Here is a 26,731-nt window from a genome sequence, read left to right on the forward strand (position 1 = left end):
ATCCCACGGAACGGAGATTATGTTTCTCTTCAAACATCCAGTCTTAATTATAACTTGTGCTTAATTCCACTGTCTTGCTTGGGACGGAGCTGGGTAGGGAGGATGAGGCGCCAGCTCCCATGGCTGCCCGCCCGCAGTGCGTCTCCCATCCCTGCCCACGCTGCAGTGGTGGCTGTGGATGCGCAGGGATGGAGCTGTGGTGGTGGCTCCAGAACAGCAGTGGTGGCTTGGGGACGGTGGCTGAGAACGCCTCCCCTGCAGCCATCTCTTTGTGCTTGGGTCCAGCCTGGCAGCAAACCCTCCAGGTGCATGTTGTGAGCAGGTCAGGGTGGAAAATCTCATGTCACGTGTAAAAGCTCCCATCCTTTTCCTTTGTGGACTTGGGAGGTCCCTGTTGGTGCCCTGTGTGCTCCAGGGATGCCACATTGCTCAGGTCCAGAAGTGGTGGCCCCAGACTGGGGCAGGGGAGCCTCTGGGGATGTGAGCATCCAGCATGTGCCCAGTCCCCTTCTTCCTCACTTTCTGTTTCTACCTGCTTTGGCCTTCCCAGTTGGATTGCAAACGCATTCTGTTACCTGTGCTTTGCAGTTCCTATGGTTTTTATGGTGAATATTTTTAAAGTATGGCTTCAGCTCGGAGATCAGCAAGAGGCCACTGCAGAGGTGAGCAGAGAAATGGCATCCCGTTTCCCATTTGAACAGCTATTATTATTATTTTTCTTTACATGGCTTTTATTAAAGTTCGGGATAATATAACGCTTTCAAATGAGGTGATACTGAGCCATGGAATGTGCACCCTTGGGTTTTTGGCTGGCTTTCCTCCGTGCATAGCTGGTGGCTGCTCTGGGCTAACCGGGAGGTTCCCTGGGTTGTTGCTCATTGCTGCCAGCCAGGGGGGAGAGAGGACAGCATTGTAAGGCTGACACGTGAGGCTTGGTCTCCATCGGGGCTTTTTTGGTAACCGTAGGGAAGATTTCTTCCAGTGGTCAGTCTCTTTTTCCCCAGGGAGGTGTTTGCCTTGCCGCTGCTGCTGGTGGGAGAGCCCACGGGCTCCACTCCTCCTGGCACGAGCTCAATGTCCTTCGTGTGCCCAGCAGACAGGATTTTAATCACACACTACATCTGCATGCCTCAGAGCTTGTCGCCAGAATCCTGCAGCTGAGAGCAGTGGAAATCATCATCTCGGGCTCTCTCTGATGGCCAGCAGTGTCTGGGGAAGCTGCTGCAGGGTCGGAGTCACTTTGGATTTCCATTGCGTGCCTCTGAGAGAGCATGTTGTCCCCCGAGCGATGATTCTCCACATTGGGTGTTTTCAATTACAAAGGGTGTCAGCTTAGGTTTAGTTTCCTGTGTTTCTTTTCTTCCCTCTGTTCCGACTCTGCTGTTTGATTTCCAGACAGGTTTGATATTTCCTCTTCCAGCAAGCCGGCAAGCCCCGGGGACTTTTGTGGGCGGCTGGCTCCGGCGCCACTCCTTTGATTGCAGGCAATGTCCCTCTGCGAGGGATGGGCTGGGCCCTGGGCCGGAGGACCAGGAGCAGACAGGCTGGGGGCTGCACCCATGGCAGCACCCAAGGGGGTGGCACCACTTGGGCTCCAGCCAGTTCTGCCTGCCTCCTGCAAAAATCGTCTGAACATGAATTTTTGAATCTCCTAAAAAGCTTTTCTACTAGAAGAAATGTGTCCAGCAACCAGGGATTTTTGCCTTTTTTTCTTCTCCTCTGCATTCTGCATCTCTCAGTCTTGAAGTCTCTGTTAATTAATTAAGAATTAATTCGTTGCAATTCCTTTAATTCCATAAAAATGGCAGGATCCAGCAACATACCTCTTTACAGAGCTGCCTGCTGCTCCCTCCTCCCCTCTTGCAAAGCAAATCTCGAACAAACAGAGCCCTGCTGCACAGTCAACAGCTGCGTGGGAGGCAGAGCCAGCTCTTTGCATACGATTCCAATCAAATACAGCGTGTTGGGGAAACATAGGGGACACCAAAGCCAACACGAAGGGGCCCGAGAGAGGCTATTGCCTGCTTTGAGCCCCTGCTGCTGAGATCCCCCTGTGTCGGTGGCTCCTGTGCTGCTTTTTGGAGCCCAAAAATGCCACGAGCATGTGCTGGCAGGACCAGGTGCTCCAGTGCAACCCCACTGGGTGCCAGCACCCGGGTGGGTACCCAAGGGGAGCATCACGGGCAGAGAAGCAGAGCCCCACACCTTAAAGCCTTAAAATAAAATAAAAGGAGGAGAGAGGAGAAAGGAGGGTTTGGCTCAACAGTGTGTCCAAATCAGCCTTATTGTGCTGGGAGCTGGGCGTGGGGTAAATCCATTCCCACAGTACCATGTGTCTTTGCTGAGTGAGATGCTGGGCAATAAATTACTGTTTCTCATACATTATCATGGCCTGATGGTGATGAGGCAGACAGAGGTGGTGCAAAGGTGATAAATGCAAAAATTTGAGTTAACAAAGTGTAGTTGTCTCTCCTTAGGGGGAAATGAATTCCCTTTACTGCCAACCGTTGGGCTTGTGCAGTTGGGACCGTTCTTGCCCTTAATTTTTCTTTTTTATTAATGCCTGATAATTTGTTTCTCGTTTGCCTTCACTTGCCAGGTTGATGGCACCGTACCACTCACCTTGTCTGGATATGGGGCTTTCTCCCTAGTGCTGAGTGTGTGCAAGGGGATGCTGGTGGGGGACAGAGATGCTCCTGGAGACATCAAGGCAGGGACACTGTGCAGAAGGGGACGCTCGGGGCTGTGGGAGCAAAGCCCTGCTCCACCAGGCAAGGGAGGGGAAAGCAGTTGTTCCCCAGCAATCAGCCAGAGTCAAGAAAGCAGGTCTTCAGCAGGAACCTGCAATATTAAATAGTCTTTTAATGAAAAATACATCTGCTGTTGAGCTGTCTTGCAGCCCAAGATGCAGGTGTGCTTTTTGGTTCCGCAATGGTTGCTGCAGGACCTTTTATTTTACAATATTTGAAACAAAACTGGAATCTATTTTTAATCCTTTTCCTTTCCCCCTTTCAGTCTTCTCTTGCCACTCAGCTGTTGTGCTAAAAGCTCAGTAAGGGTTTGAGAGAGGCCAAGGACCAGGCTGGGTGCCCAGCTTAGGGCAGGAGGACAACCCATTCCTGCATGGTCCCTTTGCCCAGTGATCCTGGCTGAGGCAAAGAGGGCTTTGCAAAGACAGACAGATCTGTGGCTGGCTGCCATTTAGTAGCTTTAGCTTTTCAAGGAGGGAGGATTTTTTTTTTTCCTGCCAGATTTGGGGCAGACCAGGCAGGATCTCCTCAGCCTGGATTTCAAATTGTCTTATGGCAATCCTGCCTGGAGGCAGAGGTAAAGGCTGGGTCACAACAGTTTGCTCTTTGCCAGTGCTTTTCACACTGGGATTTTTCAGCAATTCCCTAGAGAAACCAGCCATTGAAAAACCCATCCTGCTGGTGAGGAGCAGAAGGGGCTGGTTACACGGGCTGAGGTCCTGTGCAGGGTATTTGCTGCTAAAGCCTGCTGCTTGATACATTTTAGCATCCTCAGAGATGGAGTTTGTGTGTTTGGGCAGTGCTGGCGCTGCCAGTGCCATGGGCAGCCCCCAGGAGCTGTCTTGCCTTTCCTGCCGCCACAGAGGCCCCATTTATCCAGAGCAATGCATGACCTTACAAAAATAACAATAAAGAAAAGGTATGTGAGAAACATCTGTGAAATAATAACAAGATCCCAGGAATGGAGCTGCTTTCATCTGGAAGCTCTTTGCTGACTGTGAGTTGTTTCTGTCCCTCGTTAGAGAGGGAGCCAGGCGGCGATGCCCGCTCAGATCTTTCTTTACTTTCAAGATCCCCCGATGGCATCCTGCAGGCCAGTGAGCCTGGCCCCTGCCAGCACATCCCTCCTGCTGCTTGCTGCTGTTCTGGTTTTTAATCCCTATAATCAGCCCCGCATCCAAGCCTGGTGGCAGTGGGAGAGCTGGGCTCATCCTGGGCTGTTGCGCTTCCCTGCCACCTTACATCCCAAGTGAGAGGTGTGGAAGGGCTGGGAGCTGTGGAGTGTGGAAACCCCATGTCTGGCCTGGCTGAGCTGCCAGCTTTGCAGCCAGTCACCTCCCAACCAGGGTAGATGCTGCTTTATTCTTGTGCCAGGTCTGGTCCAGACCCCTGGGGAGCACCCAAGCAGTGCAAGTGCTGGCAGGCACTGTGAGCCTTTCTAGCTGGCTGGAAAACAAGACATCATTTCTTGGGAAAAATCTGGTTTGGCCAAGCTAAAACACTTGTGGGACTCTGTGTTGAAACCTGAGAAGGTTTTTTGATGCTGTCACATGTGTGCAGAGGAGTGTGGACTCTCAGGGCTGGACTAGGGGAGAGCTGCAGAGCCCCAGAGCAGGGTAAAACATGAAAGGACTGCACTGGCAGGTTCTGGGAAGCAGGAAGGAGGATGGGGGACTCTGGACACGTGGAAAGCCCAGTGCTGGCCATACCTTGCTTGGGCAGAGCTGGTGTTTTCAGTTGAAGCCTGTGTTGCTCTGGCCTGTTCTGCCATCTGCCTGGCTGTTAACATGTGGTTATTTGCACATGGCTTGTAAGGGCTTTCAGCATTGTCCCTGGTTGGACTTCTCCTATAATAAAATAATTTTGCTGCTCTGGAAAGAGGCTCTTCTGCAAGCGAGGATTAAGGTGTATTTCAGTGTTTGCCTGTTGGTTCATGGCATGAAGGGACGGGCGGTTGAAGGTGCTGCTTCTGATTTTGAGGCTCAGTAGTTGAAATGCCTCGTGTTGAGCTCAGGAGAGGAGGGATTTCATGCAAACTGCTGGACTTAAAAGTGGGGTTGTGCAGGAGGAACTGTGTCAGACCCAGGTTACATTGATGAGGTGGGGTGGGGGTCTCGCAGGCTTGTTGTCACCTTGGAGGTGAAGGGAGCAATGCACCTGTGAGCATCTGAGAGCATGTTTGTACGCTGGTGTAACATCCATAACGTGATTTCAGGTGTGAATACACACATTTACACTGCTGTACACGAGAGCAGGATGTGGCCCAGGGCCTTTGGTGGGAATGCAGGAGGCCAGAAGCAGAGTGTTTAAAGGCTAATGAAGACACACTAGAAAATTATTAGCTTTGCAAGCAGCATTCCTGTGTGCTGGAAACAGGGGTATTATGAAGTTCGCAGTAGGCCCTTGGAGATCTCTGAAGCAAGAGTGATCCGTGTGCCACGCAGTGATATTATTGGAAAGGGTGGCTTCACTGCCTATCATCTGTCTTTGTTGAGTTAGCTCCCTGGACCATCGCCAAACACAGTGCATCTTTCCCTTGGCCGTTGACAACCCACCTACTTGGAGTGGGTGATGATTTTTTTGTTCCTCAGCTCAGCTGGAAAAAATGAGTGTCCTTGTGGGAGGGTGGGAAGAGAGAGCATTGCAGGGTGACATCCCCTAAGGAAAGAAGCAGATTGCTGGGCTTGGGTGTTCGGCTGGAGCAATGTTCAGTGTCCCACTGCCATCTCAAGGTGGTCCTGTTCGGCTCCTGCAGACTGTTGGGTTGGGGCATCACTGCCTATCAGGCTTGGTGAACTCCCAGGCTCTCCTTGCTGTGTTGCCACTTCTCTGAGGCTCACCCCAAACCAGCTTTCCCGGGGTAGGTGTGGCACAGGATGAGGTGTAGTTCCCTTCTTGGCTTCTGATGCTGTCAAGGCGAGGAGTTCTTGCCATGCTCCTGATTGGGATGGGAAGCTTCCTTTGGACTTGGCACTGTGTCTGTGCATCCCTGCAGAGCTGTGCTGCTCGGGGGGTGGCTCCCCAGGGCTCTGACAGCAGCCGTGCTGGCAATGCCTGCGGCTGCCAGCCTTCCCGCTGCTGCTCCAGCCACGGATTCCCCTCTGTGCTGCTGCTAACATAAATTCCCAAATCCTCTCCATGTCAGACATGAAGTGGTTGCTTTGCAATGAATTAGGTTGTTAGGGTTTTTTAAAGAAAAAGTGTGGAAAGCATCCCTTTGGCCCCAGAACCACTGCCCAGAGGACAGGAGCAGGTGGGGGGAAGATGCCATGCAGGGAAAGAAGAGATATCAAATGGAGATGAGGGATGTGGGAGGGGAAGATTGCACTGGATGCCTCCCCTAGCACTGAGCATCCGTCCTCCTGTGCCAGCAGCCCCACCACTGCCAAGGCTAGAGAAGGTTTGCATTAGGGGTGTGATGCTGCTGGGGCTGCCCATCCTTGGCTGCCTTTCCCTTGCAGGAAAGCTGTGGAGGAACCAGAATTCTGATTCTCTGGGGACTTCTGTGAGGGCAGCATCTCTCCAGGTCAAGGATTAAATCCATTAAAGAGAAGCACTTGGGGGAAAGCCCTGGACTCGATGCACATGGAGGCTGATGCATTAAAACAATTTCCTGTGGAGATCTCCCACTTGGCAGGCAGGGAGAGGGGTCGGGCACAAACCCACCCCTGGAGCTACTCCAGTGCTAATGGCTTGCCTTGCTTGCAAGCCAGGAGCAGCCTGGTTACCAGCCTGGTGCCAGCTGGAGAAAAAAACCCTTCAGCCCCCAGCCCCTCCGAGTCCCGAGGCGTCTGAGACCCTTCCCTTTGCTGTGCTGTCGGGTCTTGTGGGGCTGAGCAGCAGCCTGGGGCCGTGCTGCTCCTCTGTCAGCAGGTTATCAAACCTGAGGTGGTTTTCCCAACCATTTCAGTCCCAGCTGCAAGTGTTCTGCAAGGAAAAATATCCATTTACAGGGTTCCCGAGCAGCTCTAACCATGAACAATATGTGGGTCCCTGGAAGGTCACGTTTTCTTGCTGCAGTCCAGCACCCGTCTGGGACGGCTGCCTGCATATGAGGTACAGGCAGGTGCAGGCAGGCATGCTGTGCCACTTTCTTCCTAGGTGTTGCCTAACAAATGACAGGATGCAAGTAGTCCTAAAAAAACTTGCCAGATGAGTAGCCCTTTCCCAGAATGGGTGCTGGAGTTGAAGCAGCCATTCTTATTTGCTTTGAAAAACATGTATTTTTCGCTCTTCGTGTATTTTTCCCTTCTCTTCCCTTCCATCTTGCATCCCCACACACTTCCTTTCATTCCCCTCCTTCCTCCTCCTTTTCATGAGCTATTTTCAAATGCTAGGAAGGGCGAGATCTGAGGGGAGAAGGAGTAACCGAAAGGAAAAAAAAAAAAAAGGGTGGTAAAATTATTTCACACATTTACGGGAAAAAAAAAAAAGGCGTGGGTGTGGGGAAAGAGAACAGCTCCAATTCTCAGATGACAAAAAGCAACTTCATTCATTTCCCGTCGTAATTTTATCAGGTAGGAAGGTTTAGTTACATTTCTGCAGCCCTACAGTTCCCAGGGATGGCCCTAGGGTCCCTAGGTTGTCCCTTCTGCTGTGCTGCCCTGAGCTGGCACAGGTTTGGTGATGGGGCTTCGGTACCAGGAAGCTGAGGCAGGAGGATGCCAGGTGGAGGGAAAAGTAAGGATGAGCTTCTGGAGAACATGGCTTTGGATTAAGCCAAACTCGGCCCTGGGAAGGGTATGGGAGATGTTACAAATATCACCAGCTTCACGGGAAGCATTTCTTGACATGTGGGCAGTATGTTGGATGGTTTCCTGTGTTTAATAAATAGGATTAAACCCAGCGACAACAGTGCTCACTGGGAACTAGGAGTTTGGCTTGGGATAAACTTTTTTAGATGGCAAAATCTCTTTATGCTCGATTGTTTTTTTCATTTCACTGGGAAAACTGGAAATAACTGTTTTGGCTTGTCTGAACCGTTCTTTAAACATGATTTATTTGTCTCACTGGCCACACCAACTCATAGCCACTGGAAAAGGGAAGAAAAAAACCCAAATCCCCAAGGAAGCTTTTCTGAGTAGCTCACTGCTGTGATGCTGAAGGTAGTGCTGGAGGACTGAGGCTCTGGCTGTCCCACATTGAAGTCCTGTCCCCTTCATGCTATGGAGCTTTGGAGAAGGCCCCCAATGGGAGGAGGTTGGGGATCCAGCAGCAGGCATTAGCCTGCCTGTCTCCCTGTGCATGGGGCCAGGATCTTGCAGCAGGCTGGCATTTCACACTTTGGCGAGGGTGACATTTTCTTTGCAGCTTTTCCATGTTCGAAAGCTGGCATTTCACCCCAAGAGGAAGCTGGTATTTATAAGGCAAGGCACTGGCATTTCATTCATTGTTACCATCCAGTGATTCAGACAAGGTCTCTTAGCCAGAAAGGTCAGCTGGGTCTCTGCTGTTCTTTGCTGCTTTGCTTTCTTTTTCCTTTTTTTAATGCCCTAAGGGAAAGAGGGAAAAACAAAGCCACGCCACATGCCAGAACTGCTGATTGCCATTTTTCTTGCCTTGAAAATTAAGGTCTTCTATGCTACATAAAAGCTAGGACTTTCCAAAGTCCATCTTGCGAGGGTGTCTTTGGTAAGGTCCTTATTTTGCTCTGAGTTCCAAAGGTACAACCCCAAGCCTGGTGCCAGGGCAGTGTGGGGCAGCATTTCCCCCAGTGCTGTGTCAGTGCTCACCATGCTCTAGTAATACTGCATCATGGGGTTTTTTTGGAGCCGGATCTCATGTGAGCCTTAATATGCTTCAAAAAACCTAAAACTGCATCTTTTCTGGCCAAACATCAGATTTTGTCCCCAGGGTTGCTCTGGGGATGGTGATGTTGCATTGCCCCTTCCAGGGACGAGGGGCAGGATGGGAAAAATCAAGTGTGGGTCCCCACTGTGACTGTGGGGCTCTTGTTGGACTGGGGCAATCTAGACACTACCAGGGCCTGGGAAACAAATAAAATCAATAAGAAGCTGTTAAATTGTGCCTGAACCTCGCTAGGAACAGCGTGGGGAGTGCTGGCTGCAGAGATGTATCTGCTGCCACTCCGCGGGCTGTGGCACATTCATTAAGCATCTTGAAGATGGATACACCCCCCAGTTCACCTCCTGCGAAAGCCTGGGAATTTATTTCCTCCTGAACCGTGCCATCAATCACCGGTGACAGCACCGCCTCGGCACCACGTGGCTCAGCCGCCGAACAGCTGGAGAGACATCGGGCTGGCTGCCCTGCCACATCGGGAGGGGGCTGCCCCGGACCCCCCTGCCCTCGCTGTGGGGAGGGGGATCCCATTCCCTTGCTCTCAGCACAGCTGCTGGGGGGAAGGCTGTCCCACGCTGCAAATGCCTTTGTGCACCTTTTTTGTGCTATTCAGAACTGCCTCGTGCCGACCTGCAGCTGGTACCTGCATCCCTTGGCAATTCAGTACTGTCTGCGTCCATCTCTAATCCCCAAAGGCCAGCGGCAGGGGAGGATGGTTCCTCATCTGCTCTCCCCTCTGTGCATCGCCCTGTGGTCCTGGCCCCTTACTCAGCACCCTGGCTCTGCTCCCAGCCATGCATTCCGTGCTTGCTGGGTGGATGCTGGGAGCTCCCAGAGCCCCACACTATGTGTGTAAATGCAAGAGCCTGAAGTCTTGGCAGAAGAATTTTGCCGTGCCCGGCTTGATGCTTTTAGCTTTGCTCGGAGCACCCAGACAGGAGCAGGACAAACCCAGCGACCCGGGGCAGTGTGCAGGACGCTGACTGATGTCTGAGCTGCTTTGCTTCCCCTTTGCTGAGCTGCTTTGCTCAGTGATGCCCTGGACTGGAAGGATGTGACAGGTCCACTTAGCAGGAGGAAAGACCTGCTGGAGGGGGCTGAGTGACCCTTCTGCCCTGCACCCAGCACCCTTGGCCCAGCCCTGTCTGGACGCTGTGGCCACCCCTTTCCTTCCTGGCACTGACATTTCACCCTCCACTGCCTTCCTCTGTCAGCCAAGCTGCACATTACTTCAATTTATGCAGAGACCTGAGTTTTACTTCTTCCTGTAATTTCTTCTGATGCATTTAATTTTTTCCCCATATCATCTAGGAACCTACAGATTATCCAGTAAGAGCAGAATGAAGACTTGTCAACCTTTCTTACATGCTCCTTGAGATGAAAATAACTTCCTGAACCCCTTATAATGCTTTATTTTCTGCTACTTCTGTTACTCTGAGTATAATTTGACTGACTAAAGGATCTTGAAGCTAAGAAGAAAAAAAAAAAGATAAAGTAGACTAATAATAATAATGGTAAAAGCTGCTCCCGAGAGGCTGATAAGGGCCTGGAAACTCACACACAGGCACTGCCTGTCAGGGCAGGTGTGAGCCTGCTTTTGTTCCCCAGCTCCATAAGCCAGTGCTGGGAGTAGGGACAGCCGGTCTCTGCAAAAATGGGATGTTTTTCAAGAGAAGAAAGATATTGTGTCCCCTGTGATATGGAAATGAGCAGGGAGGTAAGGGCAGGGAGAGAGGATTTCTGATGGTAATGAGGCTTTACACTGTCTTTCTTGCCTTGCCTCCATCCCTCCCTTTCAACTGTAGGATGGGGTTTCAAAGGCTGTTGTATTCTTTTCCTTGGATTATTTGTCATGTTTTTTTTAAGCTTGCCTGTTGTGGTTTTTAAAGATAAAAGGTGGGAGCTGCAATGAAGGAGAATTTTGTGAGGGCTGGGAGGTGCTTCAGGGGTTATGGTTACTGATGTGATCATGCTATGAGCTCTCATAGGTGGGTTAGCTGGGCTTAGGAATGCTTTTTCTTTCCCATCTTACAAGCCTCAGCACTGCCAGAGAGGGATGTGATCTGCTGTCTAGAGCAAAGGCTGGTGCCATCCCAGAGCATCATGTTGCAGCTCTGTAGCACTGGTGGAAACCAGCTCCTTCACAGTTGTACTCCACTTACATCTCTTGAAAGTTGCTTGTACACATCCTTATGGCACCTCCTTTGGAGGAACAGCCTCTCTTTCCCTTGAGATAGCTGAAGACTGAGTATTCCTCTTGCTCCTAACTTAGCAGCTGCAATAGTCCTTGTGACAGTCACAATTGGGCCTTATTTTAGTCTAAGTTTGTCTAGATTCAGCCTCCAGCCACTAACTCTGGTCCAGCATTTGTCTGCTGCCTTGAGGAACACACTGTATTCTAAACCCCTACCTCATGTGAGAAGCTGTGCCTCTCGATGGAAAGGACTGGATGCAAATTTCTTGTGCAAACATTTTGTGGTGGAAAACTAAGGTTTGGGCTGAGCTCAGTTTGTCAGGTAAAATATGTGCTCTCTGCTGAACAGGTGAAAACTATCTCCTCTGCAAAGCCAGTGCTGCTGGCCCATGGATGTAGCTCCCAGGGAAAGAAGGTGGGAAAGGGACAGCTTGGGTCAAGGGGAACGAGGGGACATGGAATGATCTGAAGCTGCTTCTGGGCAGTCTCAGGGTTGCTGTTGCCTCTGTGTTGCAGATGGCCACTGAATTCCTGCGTGACAGGCAGTGCAGTGAGCGCCTCGGCAGGGAGGGCAGCCCAGGCTGAGCTTCGTTGTCAGTGCTTTTCATCTGTTCTTGATCTGAGGAACTTCACTGAACCTCCCAGGGGAGCTCCCTGCCCCTTCTGCCCTGTGTCAAAGGACCACTGAAATGTGGCTGCTTGCAGAAAGTGCTGATGCAAACCCAGCTGATGCTCTGCCGGGCTTTCGTGGGTCAGGAGGGCTTGCAGGTCAAATCTGCTCTTCATGCAGGAGCTGTAAGCAAAGATGCCTCATGGTGAGCTTTGCTGGTGTTTATTCTGGAGCTCCCTTTTTAGCTGAAGCCCTTGAGCCACACTGGTGTTGCTCCTGCTCTGCCCAGCAGACATTGCTGCTCAGCTGTTTGGTTTTATCCCTCCCTAATTTTACAAGAAGTGACAGCAAATCTATCCCGTATGCACAGGACTGTGTGGGGTGTTTAAACAATCATTCCCATCCAGATGTGGTGATAGCTTTGGGGTGTCTCTTGGCAATGTGGGTTGGTGCTGGGTATATTACGCCATAAAAGTTAATGTTCAGAGTCTGACATTCAATCCACAAGAGCAGGAGAGCGTTTGGCAGTGAGCTGTGCTGTGTGGGGCAGTCCCATCACCCATGGGTGCTGGGAGGGTGCCCAAGGGGTGCCGGGGATGTCTCGTATCAGACCTTCCCAGAGACACTGCCATAGAAGGGCTCCCAAGCACAGCCAAGGGTACCTACGCAGTTTGTCTTCACATCCGAAAAGAGCAGTTTGTCTTCACATCCGAAAAGACCATTAGCCTGGGAGGAGGAGGAGGGGGAGCAAAAGGACACGGCAGAGGAAGATAGGCTGTGGAGTGGAGGATTTGTGGGAAGTTAATGGGCGGTGAATTGGCATTATGCCCCGGCAGGTTCTCATTTCCCTGTCTCGGTGCTGGCTCATCCCCACCCCAGTGCAGGGAGGGACCATCCCCCGTGCCACGGCTGCACTGAGCTGGGCAGGGCAGGCAGGCAGTGCCAGCCTCAGGGGTGCCTAAGGAGGGGGATGCACCCACAGCTGGGGGCTGCCCCAGCACATCATGACCAAGGAGTGCAGGGAGCCAGGGTTTCTGGCTCTGAGGCCTCAGGCACACAATGGGTGGCAAAAGGGATAAAGCACAGAAAAATGAGGTTGCTTCACTGCTGCCCTGCGGGTGATGCTGAGGGAGATGCTCCATTTTGAATCAAATCTGGATCAAAGTGGAGATAGCTCCTCTGCTACTTGGGGATGTATAAGGCTGTGTCTGAGCTCATAACGTTAGGGTTAAAGCCATCTCCTTGCTCTGCTTCTCTCCTCAATGCTCTCAGAACAACTCAGTATTTGCTCTGCTTCATATTACACTGTCTTGGAGGAGCTGGAGGGAGATTGCTATGGCTTCCCCTCTGGGCAGGAATGGTGGCTGGACTTGGGCTGTGCCTGCTCTGAACTGGGAAGGATTCTGACTCCATAGGAGAGTTATTTTTGAGACTTAGATTTGAGGGCTGCAAAGAAGTTTGCTACCCAGCTTCTTGCTCTCGGGCAGGGTACTTCCCCCATCGGCTCAGCCTGCAATCCCAGGGCAAGTCACTGAGGAGCCAGGGTGCAGCAGGGCTGGGGGCTGGAAGCACAGTCCAGCCCAGTGGGAAGCATTGCAGCTTTCCTGTCCACGGGGCCGAGAGAGAGACCATTGCCTCAGCCGAAGCAGAAATTTTCTGAATTTTCTGGTGTTGTTATTAGCTCTCTGACTCAGAGACAACAGCTCTTCTCCCAGACCTGGAGAGCACTCTCAGCAGCAGCACTGTGACCATTTAAGGCTTTCACTTTGTCCACTGCACCCTCACCATGCCACACCAGGGAGGGCTCTGTGCTCTGGGAATGTGACAGCAGTGCTTGGCATAGGGTCAGGAGCATCCTGATGGTGGCATGCTGGGTTTGGGAGCCACTGGTGAGGGATCAGCCCTGGGGGTGTGGCTGCAGGGGCTTTGGGTCTGACATCTGCGTCCACCCTCCTCCATGTCCCTGCTGCTCAAAGCTGAGACCTGCCTGGGAGAGGTCCCCAGGAGCAAAGGGACATGGTGGGATGGTCACCTGCAGGCCAGACCCTGCTTCATCCAGCGGTTTCTGCAAGACCTTTTTTCCCTGCTCACATTCCCTTTCTCAGGCCTGGATGAGTGAAATAGACTTTACAGCCCCAAATCCCTTAATCTCCAGTATCCATAGCAGTATTAGCCAGACTACAGGAGTCACATACACACGAATTGCACTCAGAGGAGGAGATGCTCACAAATTTCATGCTGGAAGGAAATGTGTTATTCATTTTCTCCTGTCTCCCACCCATCTCTGCACAAGTACATGGAAGCCATGATAGGGATATGTTCAACATGCAGAGAAATGTCACAGCTGAAACACAACATGCTCTCCAGGCAGCCTTGCAGGAGCTGCACGGGGTGACATCTGATGAAAATGGGGCCTAAAGCTTCAGCACATCTAGCTACTAACACTAAGGAAGTTATGCTAAGCAATTAGTATCCTTTATTTCTTTACAGTCCTCCCTTTGTTTTTCTTAAGCATTCCTGCTAATACATTTAGCAAGGCTTGCAAAGCCTTTCAAAAAGCATGATCAGTTTGCATAATCGTATCTACAAAATGATTACAAGCACCAAACCTAATAGACTTAAAGGTAGTACGATTACCACTGGGTGGAGCAGGAGGTTATAAATTCCTCTGGCTGCAGATGACCACCCTAGGAGAGTTTCCCACCACTATTCTCCATCTCTTTTTCCTCTTTCAAACACGCACCATATTTTGTCCACATTATGGTGTGCAGTGGTTAGAATTTTTTTTCCATCAATTCATATATGTTTTAATAGTTCATGTAAGTCACCACGTTGTGATAATTTCCTTACCAGCATTAAGATTAATTCCAGTCAAAACAGGTAACAAGTCTTTAACTAGTGTATAATTAGACTGTAACAACTGGTGGGATGTAACAGGAGCTGTATAATTAAAACCATACCCTATAATTCTAGTAAAGTTACAAATTCAAATATTTGAATGATTACTTGTATGTACAGTAATATCACCTACAAAAATAAAACCACAAAGGGTCCTTAAGAAAACACATCCTTTTCCAATATATATAAGTGTAGTTTTAGGGGTTTCATTGACATTTGTTTCAAAAATGACAAATATTTTGCTCAGTGGCAAGACATGTCTTGGGCTTTAATGGTGTTACTTTTACAAATGAATCCTTGTTGTTCCCATCAACACCAACTATTAGCCATATGTGTCTGCTTTGTGTTATCCATAGTTTATGTTCTGTTGGAAGGAGTATGATCCCATTGTGATTTGAAACAACAATTGGGTATATGGTGTATACTGAAGCATTATATTACTGAGGCAGAAACTGTGACCTTATTTTTATGGGGTCATAACTGTCCAAATACCACGAGGATTGAAATTCTCTTTCAAACTGAGTTGTGTTGTCCAAATTGCTTTTTAGATCTTTGTGGGTAAGGTGCCTTCTTTGCCTACCCTCATGTAGGCACCCTCCTGTGCCACTGTAGAGTGCATCCACAGTTGAGTGTGGATACAGCTAAGAGTTGGTGAAAGATTGCCCTGGACCAATCCAAGTGTCTCTACAATCAGTTGGTGGTCTCTCTTATTGATTTTCTCCCACTGAGGCAATCTATTAGATAAGAGCCATTGATTAGTCCCCAGTACTAATAGAGAGGATCACAATGGGTGTTCTAATTTGCTTAAATCACTTGTTGTTGCACTTAGTTTATTTAGGAGTACTTCAACATCTATACCATTTAGGACTCCAAATCCTGTCCCTGTAGTACCAGTTGCATCCCTTTTTGTTTGCTTTGAAGGGGGCTGAGCAGAGAAAGGGTAGTGAGTCCTGGGTCAACACTTCCACAAGTGACATTAACCTTTACTATTACTTTTTAAACTATTATCTGTCATCTTGTAACAACTGGTATTAAGTGTTGAGCAGCAAGTGATATTACTGAGGCAATGAGACCTGTCCCTACTGCTTCCCTCTGTCAAGGCTAAATTATAAACCTTATCTGACTGAGAACTGAAAGTGAGAGCCTTCCCATTGGATGTTTCAGGAATTGGGAACCTTGTTCCTATGTAATCTAGGAAAACTGTCTTCCTTCTGGATTTTTTTAACTTTCCACTAATCCAGATCATCCATCATTTTTATCCTTAGCCATGCTGTAGCAGTAACAGAGTCATTAATACCAACAGTAGTGAGATGTCCCACTCCATTCTTGGTTGATGTGAGAGTTTTTCCAGGAGTCAGTCATTTGTCAGCTGGCTGGCCAGTTACCACCTGCTTGATGTCAGAATGGTGTATCCAACTTTCTTTTCCTAAAATTTTAACAGCAAAATAGGGACACAGTAAGATGGTATTTGGCCCTTAGCACTTGGGTTCCAATTTGAATTTCCATGAGAACACATTAATTAAAATTACATCTCCAGGTTGCATATCAGGTACCTGTATTTCCAGAGGTGTAGGCTGATACCATTAAGCATATTTCTCTTATTTTCAACACCCTTCTGCATATATATGTTGTGTTGGGTCAACCATCCATCAGATGAGACCAGCAGGTATCTGGTCTGGGTATTATTACCTCCTTTAATAAGGCCCTGGGTCATCATTTCGTGTTGGGGAGGCCTGGTAACTATGTATTATCACTAGAAGTGTACTCATTGCTGCTATGTCAGCTAAAGTATTTCCTTCTCTAATTTCTATAGTGGCCTTGGTATGGGCTGGACAATGTATTACAGCTATTTCTTTGGGTGGCTGGGCTGATTCCAGCAGTTGTGAATTTCTTCTCCTTTTGATACTTTTTTCCCCAATGATGTGAAAAATCCTCGTTCCTGCCATAGCATTGCCATAGTATGGCACACCCTGAGAGCACACCAAGAGGTTTTTGGCTTGTTTCCCTTTTCCCAGATGTTCTGTACGTCTCAGGGCTACCAGTTCACCCTGTCTTTGCTGGAAGCGTGCTGTGGTTACGCTAAGCAATTAATATCCTTTATTTCTTTTCAAGGTGAGGAGCCAGTCCCTCGTCTTTACAACTGGGTGTTTGTATGTCCCATGCCTGGTGCTGCTCCTGTTTGCAGAGCTGATAACTGATGGCAGGGAAGACTTTACTGTCTGAGGAATACTTATGCAAACAAGCACAGTGGTTTAATGGGGAACACCCGGAGAAATCTCTAAAGAAAGCGCAGTAAATTCCCCTTCATGTGGATTTATGGAGAGATTTTTCACAGATATTTATGGTTTCCCAGGTGCATTGTTGTGACTCCTTAGCACAGATTTGCACGGTGTGCTCCAGGAGCTGATGAGAGGAGAACATTGATGGGGCAGCCCTGTGTTCATACCAGGACGGGAGCAGCGAATGGCTCCTTAATCCCCTGGTGAGTTCCCACTGTGTGTGGCAGGTTTGTGGCACCCCCAGTGCCAGCTGAGCACCTGGAGAGCCTGGGGAGCAGGGCTGGGTGAATTTAGGTGGCCCTGACTAATTTAGATGGTCCTGGTGCAATGCGAGGGCAGGTCACTTCCTTCCTGCTCACAGTGGCACAGCCCTGTCTGAGGGTGCTGCCGTGGGACGAGCTGCCCCATCCCACCCATGCGGGCCTGGGCCCCACCAACACTCCCCAGTCACCCTCCTAAACCACCTGCTCCTGTCCAGAGCCAACCCATTGAACCACATTCCTCTTTCTCTTCCTTTCCAGGTTCCTTGCCTTGCCAGCAGGTCCTTGTAGGATTTCGGCTCTGGTAAGTGCAGTCACTTTCTCCTTGCTGAGTGCGTGCCAGTGTGAAAGCATTGTGTGGTGCTGGTGGAGCAGTGAGGCCAGGCACCATCACTGCTCCCCAGGCAGGTGTAAGAGCCTGAGTGAGCCTCTCTCAAGGAGCCAGCTCCCGGCACGCTTTACCCCAGCACGGATTATTTCCCCACTGTGTAAAAATAGGCTGAAATACATTTATCACTGCCTTTCCGTGATCCACAAAGGGAAACTGTGTGGGCATCTTTAATCCTTCCTGGGTAAACTTTGTCAGATGGGAATTGAAAACTTCAACTGAGTGATTGGCACAATGATTGCAATAAAAGCCGGGAGGGCTCTGCCACTGGGTGGGATTCGGGGTCCTTTGGAACAACAAAAAGGTGAAGTGATGGGTGGAAGGAGAGCACAGCCTGCCTGGGGACCTTTGCAGAGGAGCCAGGCTTAGAGGAGCATTTAGGACCTGGAAGAAATGTAAAAGTCAGAGGTTGCAGTCCTGGTTGCAAGCTAGTGTCGTTACCTGTAACCTTTCCAGGAATGGGCTCCTCTCAGGCCACTCTCTCTGCCACCTGGCTGACTTTCTCCTGGGGGACTCAGTGGGTAAAAAGATAAAATTTCTGGTCTTTCTTGGGCTTTCTGGGCTTTCTGGTCTTGGTGTTTGATGTTTTCACACTTCTAAAATCCTCATGGGTTTTCTATCCTTACCTTTAACCCAGCAGAAAGGGTCCTGCTTCTCTGCTGGGATAAATTAGCAGGACTGTCTTGCAATCAGCACAGCTGCCATGTATTGTGTCATCTTCACCTCTGTCCTCTTCACATGTTCTCTTTAAAAAATACGTATTTATCAAAAAAGCAGCTTCTCTGTTTGATACCACCTGTTGGGTTGATAATTCAGCCCCATGGAAGGCATCAACACCAGTCGTGCACTCAAGGATTGGCCACCACTGTCCCAGGTTTCATGGCCCCGTTGAACTTGAGGGTTTTTCTTTTCTTCAGCAGCAAATGGTTTGCTAGCTGGGGCCTAAAATTCTCAAAGGGAGGATTGTTATGGCGATCTCAGGGTTTTGGGTGCTGCTGGCGTGGCCTTGCTCCGAGACAGACCTGTTCTGGGGTGGGAACACCACTGTCTGGAGTGTATCCAACCATGGCAAGGGGCAAGTGCAGGTTGTGAATCCTGGTGCCTGGGGGACTGCCCTGATGTCCTCTCCCTGTGCATCCATCTCACTGGAGGGCATCTGGCGTGGCATGAGCTCACCACAAAAGTTATTCCTCACTCCAAAACTGTGGAGAGACTCCTGATCTGTGATGCTTTGCTTGTGACCTTGGCAGCCTCAGCTGGAAGCAGCTCAGGCCCTCAGGAGAGCTGTGCCATGTTGAGCCAGCAGCATTGCTGTGCTGGGTGCTACTCCAGCACATGGCAAAAATCCAGCCAATGGGTGGATGAACTGACCAAGTGATTTTTCTCTGTCAGGGCTGTGTTACACTGGGAAGTGAACATAACAGCTCTGTCTTCACAGACAATTCCTGCAGGAGCAGCTCTGGCCACGCTCCTGCCAGCAGCAAAGAGCAAGTGTCTGTGGCTGCAGAGTGGGGACAGGGAGAACAGGACCCTTCAGTCCTCAGAAAAGAGGGGAAAGTGGAAAATGGCCTGGACGAGGGGGCAGTGAGGGGAGAAGTGGCTGTGGGGGTAGAATTGCCTCTCCTGAAGCATGGTAATCGGCTCATGGCTTCTTCTCCCCCATCCTCTTACACCCCTCCCGTTGCACACCTCTCCCCAGATGCGGCCATGTGTGTTAGCAGAGATAAAAGCTCTCTTCCTGCACGGGCTCTTCTTCCCCAGCATGCTTAATCATGAGCCAACGTGGCAAACAGCCTTCCTGAGAGATGCCCCAGGCTTGGCCCCTCACTCTCCCTCGCTGCCTCCTGCCTCCTGCCTTTTGCTCCCGCTCTGCCCCGCACCCTGGGGCTCCCCGCACGGCCCTGCAGCCTGCGTGGCCATCACGTGCCTCTGATAAATGAGCTTCATCCGCACCCAAAATTAATCACATTGTCATGCTGGCAGAGGATGAGGCAGCTGTGCCGAAATGCCCGAATCCCTGGCTAATTTATTACAGGGGCTGGATGCAGAGCTGCTCCGCAGCTCCTGCTGCACGGGGACACGCTCCGGAGAGGCGGATGGTAATGAGGAGCTGCGAGGCTTGGCTGTGAATGTCTTGGAAGGAGGTATTCTCCTTCTTCCCAGAGCCCAGACATTGATTTTCAATGAGAAGAACCCTGGTGGGAGACTTCTTGCATCCAGGAGGGCTGATGCTGCTGGTGACAGCCCAGCTCCTCTGAGCCACCGTGGACCTGGAAGCTGATGTGCCCTCCTGCACTGGAGCATGCTCAGGAACCCAGAGCAGAAGACTAATGAGGAAAATGAATATGAGGGAATTATTCCAGGATTTCCAAAACCGTAGTGTTTGCGGAGGGTGGAAGCACGAGGTGCCCAGCCAAGCTGATGTGTCTTGTTCACTTAATTACTCCATCACTGCTCATCAGAAACAAAGTGTTCACCCTCTGTGTGCCCACAGCACATGTGCTGCCTGTGACAGGCTGGGATTGATGTGGAAGACCAGCTCCAGAGCTGGGGGCTCTAAGCAGTGCCAGTTCCTGGTAGTGGACATCTGGGACAGGGGCCAGTTGTGATGTTCACTCCTAGTGTTGTGCATCTTTTTGGGAGCCACATCATCCTGCTTGATCATTGCCAGCTGCTCCTCTCCATTTCAGTGTGGGTTTGCTGGGCACACCCTCTTCTCCCAGGTCCATCCCTAGGACAGATGCAGGTTCCTCCAATATATTCCCTCTCACTTGCCTTGTGGTAATTAATTGCTGATTCCAGACCAGACTCAGCTCTGGAGTGCTTGTTAACTAATTGGATGCCTTCCAACAAATCCCAGCAGTCTCTCCACAATGGGAAAGCCGTGTGTTCCTTGTCTGCTCCCTGATTGCTTTGTCCCCCTGTAGTCGATGGGAGCACCTTGGAAGAGATCTGCTGGGGCTGCTCTCCTGGAACTCACAGGGGGCTGCTGACAACGTGGCAGGTACTTCCTGAGCATGCAAAATAACGGACAGCAAAGCAAAGCACAAGGTAAATGCCCCATACAGTGACTGATGGCATCTTTCACTGTGCTCCCAGCTGGTGGAAGAGGCTGGGAACCTGCTCTGCCTGCTGGTCTCTGAGGGTTTCACAACTCTTTGCAGATGTTGTCAGACATGGGTTTTTTTTCCTCGTGGCCCAGCAGAAACGCAAGAAAGCTGTTGTCGTTTGCAATCTGAGGCTCTGTGTTGCCCATGTTTTATGGTCTCATGTTTTTAGAGAAAAGAGGTTTTTATCAGTAGAAATTGAGTTGCTGGTGCTCCCAACAGCTTTCCTAGACAAAAACACTGAGTTGCTTTTGTTAAAACTTTAAATCTTAACTCAAAAGGCAATGGACTCCCTTAGATCTGCCACAAGCTGGTGTTCAGATAAACATGGCATTTTGGGGAGGGAGAAAGGGTGTTTTGGTCTCCTTCAACATGTGCCTGTGAGGACCCCATGGGGTCTCTGGCTGTCAGGCACCAGCAGTTGTGGTCAGCTGAGCAAGAGAGGATGGAAAGCTCAGTCTGAGCATCTCTGAGCCTCCTCCTCAGACCCTTCAGCCTTCTGGGCCAACCAGGGGGTTTTGTTCCCTCCTTATGCACATGTGTTGGAGCAGATTTTTGGGCTGTGCTTGTGACTCCAAGCTCTTGGGAGAGGCAGATGTGTGCATGGCTGTGAGCGGGAGACATGTCTGCCCTGATGTTTATCCTCATTTCTAGTCCTCCTGGGCCTATGGGGTATGATGCAGAGAAAGAATTACTGTTCTCTTGGCTCGGTTGCATGTTCACGGCAAGCCACTGCTGCTGCGGAGGAGGAAAGGGCTTCCATGGGTGCCACCCCCAACCCTGGGGATGGGTCCCAGTGGTCAGCATTGCTCAGCCTTGTTGAGGCTGCCTACTTCACCAGGCTGCCTTATTCTTTTCATGTGCTTGTATTTTTTTAAGTCGGGGCTACAGCTGGGGCTTTGTAGGCACCCCTTTGCCAAAACATGACTGGCTTATGCCGCTGTTGAGTGGAGATGCCAGGAAAGAGCTGAGGAACAACTGAGACGTGATGTGGGAATTCGGAGGTGCCTGGGGATGCCAGTGCAAGAACTAATTCAACAGCCTGGGAAATAATAGCTTGGGTTGCCAAAGTGCCTGTTGAGAGAGAGTGGTAGGCAGCAGGCAGCACTCCTTGGGAGTCTGGCAGCAGAGGACAGCAATGTTGGGCAACTCCAAAAGATGTCTTTGGCTTGGGTTGTGTGAGGAGGAGGAGTGAGGGTCAGTCATTGGTCTCACAGAGGTGGCTGGGCTGCTGCTGGTGCTGGGACAGGGCAGCACCTGCTGCCAGAGTCAGGCCTGGGCAGCTGTTGCTGCCTCTGCTCAGCATTTACTTCCACTTGGCCAGAAGGGAGCCCAAGCACCGCTCCAGGAAAGGCAGAAAGAAGTATCCTCAGGAGCACATGGGATGCTCCAGGGATGCTGAGCCACCTCAGCAGAGGGAAACGCTTGTCTGCCCAATGAAAAGGCTTTTTTACGGTCTCCAGCCTCTGTCAGAGACTGGGGAAAGCCAGTTGTGGCTACTTTGAAACACTTTGCAGTGGAGGTGCCCAAGTCTTCTGAGACTCAGAGTTCAGTTTCTGATACAACCTGCTCCCTAGAAATTCAAACGAACTGTCTCTGTAGATCCCTGTGTACCAGAAGCCAGGGCAACACTTAAGGACTTGACGTGGCAGGGCATGACACTGGCAAATTTGCTGCCTGCTTTTTCCTAGGTGCAAATAACTGTGCCACAAATCACACCAGACTTCCCTATCCATTAACAATCCTCTGTTCTCTGCTTCTCCGATCTTTTATCAGGAATTGTGTTTCTTTTGGTCTAGTCCGGCCCCAGGGTGGTAAATCGGACATCTCCTGTCCCTCTGTCTCTGCCAGAATCCATATGGATATAATGGATTTAGTGGCATCTTGCATTTTCTTCTGGCCAGGCACATATAACAGTATTTGATCCTGGCACCCAGCAGTGCAAAACCCCTGCACCCATGTTTTGGAGAGGGCTGTGCTGTGAAGCACCCACCTCTTCTCCTCCAAGCTCAGCCTTTGGGGATATGGCATGGTTTGAAGGGGGTTCAGCATGGTTTGTGTGGTGTTTCAGCATGGTTTATGTTTGCTTGAGCCACCATGAAAACCTGGTGTGACTCCACAGAGCCTGATTTCTAGTCCCTGTAATTAAAAACCCAGCTGCTGAGATCTTTTGTATGGATTGAAATTGAGACTTGGCAGGCTTGGGTAGCAGGGAGCTTGCCTCGGTGACCAGGAAGATCTGTTGTGTTCTTAAAGCAAACTCCATCTTACCTTGGCAGGGATCTGAGCGTGCCAGAGATGCTTTTATGGGCTGAGCCAGTGGGAAACTTTGCTGTGTTACTGCTCATACCTGGCCCATGGGCAAGGAAGTGGGAGCTTCCTTAGAGATGGGATCTCCAAAAGGAGTACCCAGAGCCCCCTAAGGCACATAGGCGCTACATTTTGTGTTGAGGTCTTGAAGGGAGAAGAGGGCTCAGCATCTGGAGATTTTCCAGGCAGTGCCTGAGGCGAGCCCAAGTACAGCTGCCTCATCCCACTGGAGCTGGCAGTGAGAAGATGGCCGCTCCTCTGAACCAAACCCCTATATTCCACATTTGTCCATCACTGGTGATAATGCGCAGAGAAATAAATGTCACTTACAAAATTTATGGGAGAGCTGCTTTGCTGGTCTCCTTTTTTAAGGTTATACTAAAAATTAAATCACATTTTCCCCAAAGGGCAGTCTGTCACCGTAAAAAAATGTGTCAGGCAGTGTACGGGGGGACCGAGGGGCAGGGCCACGCGAACGGCACCGCTCACGTGGCCGGTTAGCTGAGGAAAATCGTTATTTTTGTACATACACTTTATATGGCAATTTCCTGGCTGCATAAAAAAAAAATTAAATAAATAAATCAGAGTTACACAAGCTCAGAACTGAGTTCCCAATATAAAACCTGGCGTGTGACTTATTTATGCAACCCAAGCATAAACTGCTCGCCGATGCGGGCAGGCGTGGCGTGGCCTCCTGCTCCTCCTCAGGTGTGGAGTGTCCCATCCCGGCAGGACCTGCGATTCCAGAACTCCATGGCCCCATCAGCTTGCGGGAGGTGTTTTTTTGAGGTTAAGCAAGGAATCAGTGAGGCTTTGATGGACATTGTCCCTTCCTGCCCCGAGCTGTGGGGTGACAGTTCAGGGTCCTGCTCTCCCCATGTGCCATGTGCCTGAGCGGGGCTCTGTGGCTGGGGGACGTTCATCAGCTCTGGCAACAGAGCTAAGGGCTTTTCTCACCCTCCACTCAGTGCTCATTACCATCTCCCTTCTAAGGAGTTTATGAGTGTTGCTTCATCTTGCTGCAGCTTGGGCTTGTGATGAGAGGAGCGTGTGAGCGGGCTCAGGGAGGAAGGCTCCCCTAGGGCTGTGAGTGCTGCCTGGCCAGCAATGGGGCCACAGAGGGAGGGGATGTGGCTGGAAGAGCTGCTGTGCCATGCCATGCAATGCCGTGCAGCACCATGCAATTCCACCAACCCCAACACTTCCATCAAGGAGTCCTATTTATACCAGGGATTGGGAGCTGGGAAAGGCAGATGCCCTGTCTGAGGGAGGGTGAGGCTGCCTGCCTGGTAGCCTGTGAATGGAGACCTACAAACAGCTTCTCTGTGGTGTCACAACCCCCATGTGGGCGGGGAGAGAACCCAGTTTTGGAACCCTCCTTCCCAGCTCTCACAATCCAGAACCAGGAGAGGTATTTTTGCTTGGTCTTACAAGTAGGTCTTGAGATTATCTCTAAGCAGGTGCTTCATAGCCTGCAATAAAACCTTCCTGTGTGCCACACAAAGCCTTTCACAGCAGCAAGCCCAAGGCTTTGCCTGCTGCCTCCACCCTGTGCTCTCCTTTTGTCCATGTCCCTGTCCAGCTCTCCTGGGACATCTGGAGCAGGCTGTCATGAGTTCTGACCCCTGCCCAGCAGAGGTTGGTTGCTGAAGATGCTTCTAAGACTTTCCGTGGTGGGTCCCAGATGTCTTTTTAGTCACCTGAAGTGTGTCAGTTTGTGTTGAACCAAAGAAGAAAAGTGTCTTTGATGTTTTCTTTTCTGAATATTTTAATTTTTCCACCAAGAAAACCTGAATTTCCCATGAAAATTGTGTTTCCTGTTTGAAAACAGGTTGTTAACGTGCCACTCAGCATCACTGAAGGCTGCTTTTCCAGGGGCTAATACCTGAAGATTGACTGATTTCAATATCTAGCACGCTACATCCCCTGGTGCAGCCTTTTCCCTGCATCATCAGGGCTTTTGTGCTATTCCTTTCTCCAGTGTGGATCCTCTGGCGCCTCAAAAGAGCCAGGCTTGTGCTGCAGCCTGGCTCAGCTGAGCCAAGGAAGGCCTCTCCACTCTATCTGCCTGCCTATTTCCATGAAACCTCCAGGAATTTAATAACTTTGAGATTTCCAGCTGTCACTCACATGCTGCTGAATTTGACTGATGAATTGGAGAGTAATTAGGGGAGACTTACAACACTTGGAGCACGCAATGGCACAAGACTTGTTTTCTTAAGGAAACCGTGCAAAAAAAAGAAATAAAATCTGAAAGTACCTCTTTTCAAATTTTTCTCTTGTTCTACCTGCAGATGGCAGTTGAGTGGCCGTGAGGGAGCGTGGGCTGCCCTTGGGTGGTGACACCCAGCACTGAGTGCTGTATGGGCAGGATGGGTGCTCTTGGCCCTGCAGTCCATGGGGACGTGGGGCTGTGAGCTCGGCACAGTGACTTTGGTCTTTTTGAGGTAACACTGGGTGTGAATTAAAGACATGGCATGAGCATCTCCAGTGGTGTGCCATTTCAGGGCAGACCCATCAACTCAGAGTCATCTCTTGTAAATTAAGGAGATCTAAATTAAAAACACTGATTGTTAACAGTCTATTATACTGCACATTCTGCAAAATAGCAGAACATCTTTTAAAATACCTGTTAAAATATTGTGTGGTGCTGCCATGAAGGGACTTTGGCTGGTTGCTGAAGGTGCTGCCTTCAGCCCTAGGTGTGTGTCGTGCTCCAGGACACCTTGGTGGTACAGGAGGTCTCGGCTGAAGCAGAGAACGGCGGGGCTGGAGCTGATGTCTGGTTGCTTTGTGTGGCTTGTGTGCCCCATCTTGCCCTTTAGAAGGGGGACATCGATGTCGGGGGCGAAGAGCAGGCAGGGACGTGTCAAGGTAGCTACTGAGCCTGTTACTGTGTCAGGAGAAAGCATGAAAGATGCTGCCTAAGGCATGTGGTGGAGCCTCGTGCCTCAGGCAGGAGGAGGAGGGCTGCCGGTGAAGGCTGCAGCTGGTGGTCAACTCGCTGCCCTCCAGGATTTGTCTGGGATGCTCAGACAAACCCACATGATGCCTTACACAGCTGCCTGCCCATGCCAGATTTTATTACCCTTACCTGCTCCTCTCTCTGTGCTGGGGGGTGGCTCAGTACCAGGCTTTTTATGCTTTTTCTTTTTGTCTTTTTCAATGAGAATAACTCTTTTAGCTGTTGACTGTGAGACTGTGCTGCAAACAAAGTCATACAGATCTTGTGGGGTTTTTTATAGCCACCTCCATCTTCCAGGTTGACTGTTTGCAGCTCAGTGTTGGACAGTCCAGTCCTCCTGGCTAGGATGGAACTTAAACCTGACTGGTCCATGCTGGAGGCAGGGATGGGGACCTGCTCTGCCACCCCATGGCATGATGTTGTCTCTGCTCGCCTTGAAAGAAAGGGGAAATGTGTGGCTGGGAGGAGGCAGATATGGAGCAAGGAAAACGGGCTCATTTTGCTTAATTATGACTGACTGTGACAGCCCCCATCTTTAGTTTGAAAAGTATCTGTGAGGTACGGGCTGCTTCTCTCAAACAGGATAATTATGTTAATTAAAATGCTTTCTTTATAGCGGTTCTGATTAATAAAAACAGTTCCAGTGCTCTCTTTAAACACGCTAACCTTCTGTTGTGCAGGAAAACTGGCTTTTCTCAGCAATTTATGACTTTTAGAACAGATTACAGCGGGACAGCCTGCTGCTTTCACACAGTAACGCTTCCTCCCCGGGGGAGGGCAAGGCAGCCCACCACCACAGTGCCCTGCTCGCGGGGAACAGACGGAGGAGAGCAGTCGGGCAGCGATGCCGGAGCAGGCAGCAGCATGTGCCCGTGTGGGAGCCGTGGATGGGAGGCGTCAGGGAGCTCTGCGAAGAGTGCCAGGGAATAAAAATACCGCTTATTTCTCTAATTGCTGTTTATTTCCTCTGCAAAGTATTGGGATAATTAACAAGCTCCCAATTAAGGAAAAAAATTGTGTGTAGAGGAAAAACAGGTATGGGCGCCAAGAGAGCTGAATTTGTGCCAGAGCATGGTCAGGGGCAGTGGTGGTGGTCCCTCTTGCTGAACTACAAGTGGGATGGGACCCTTCAGGGACTCCAGGACTCTGGAGGACAGGGTAATTTCCC

The 26,731-nt window shown here is 50.3% G+C and overlaps 1 protein-coding gene across 2 annotated transcripts in view; it reads left to right on the top strand.

The window, feature by feature from the left end:
* LINGO1 (leucine rich repeat and Ig domain containing 1) overlaps positions 1-26,731 on the top strand; it is a 153,352-nt gene that overhangs the window by 33,637 nt on the left and 92,984 nt on the right. For both annotated transcript variants that reach the window (XM_027657737.1, XM_027657738.1), the window contains one exon: positions 17,055-17,097. The gene's annotated coding sequence lies outside the window, so the exon portion shown is untranslated. The remainder of the gene's footprint in view (positions 1-17,054; positions 17,098-26,731) is intronic.

This window comes from Corapipo altera, unplaced genomic scaffold (genome assembly GCF_003945725.1).
Source record: "Corapipo altera isolate COAL_440 unplaced genomic scaffold, ASM394572v1 308, whole genome shotgun sequence".
Taxonomy (NCBI): Eukaryota; Metazoa; Chordata; class Aves; order Passeriformes; family Pipridae; genus Corapipo; species Corapipo altera.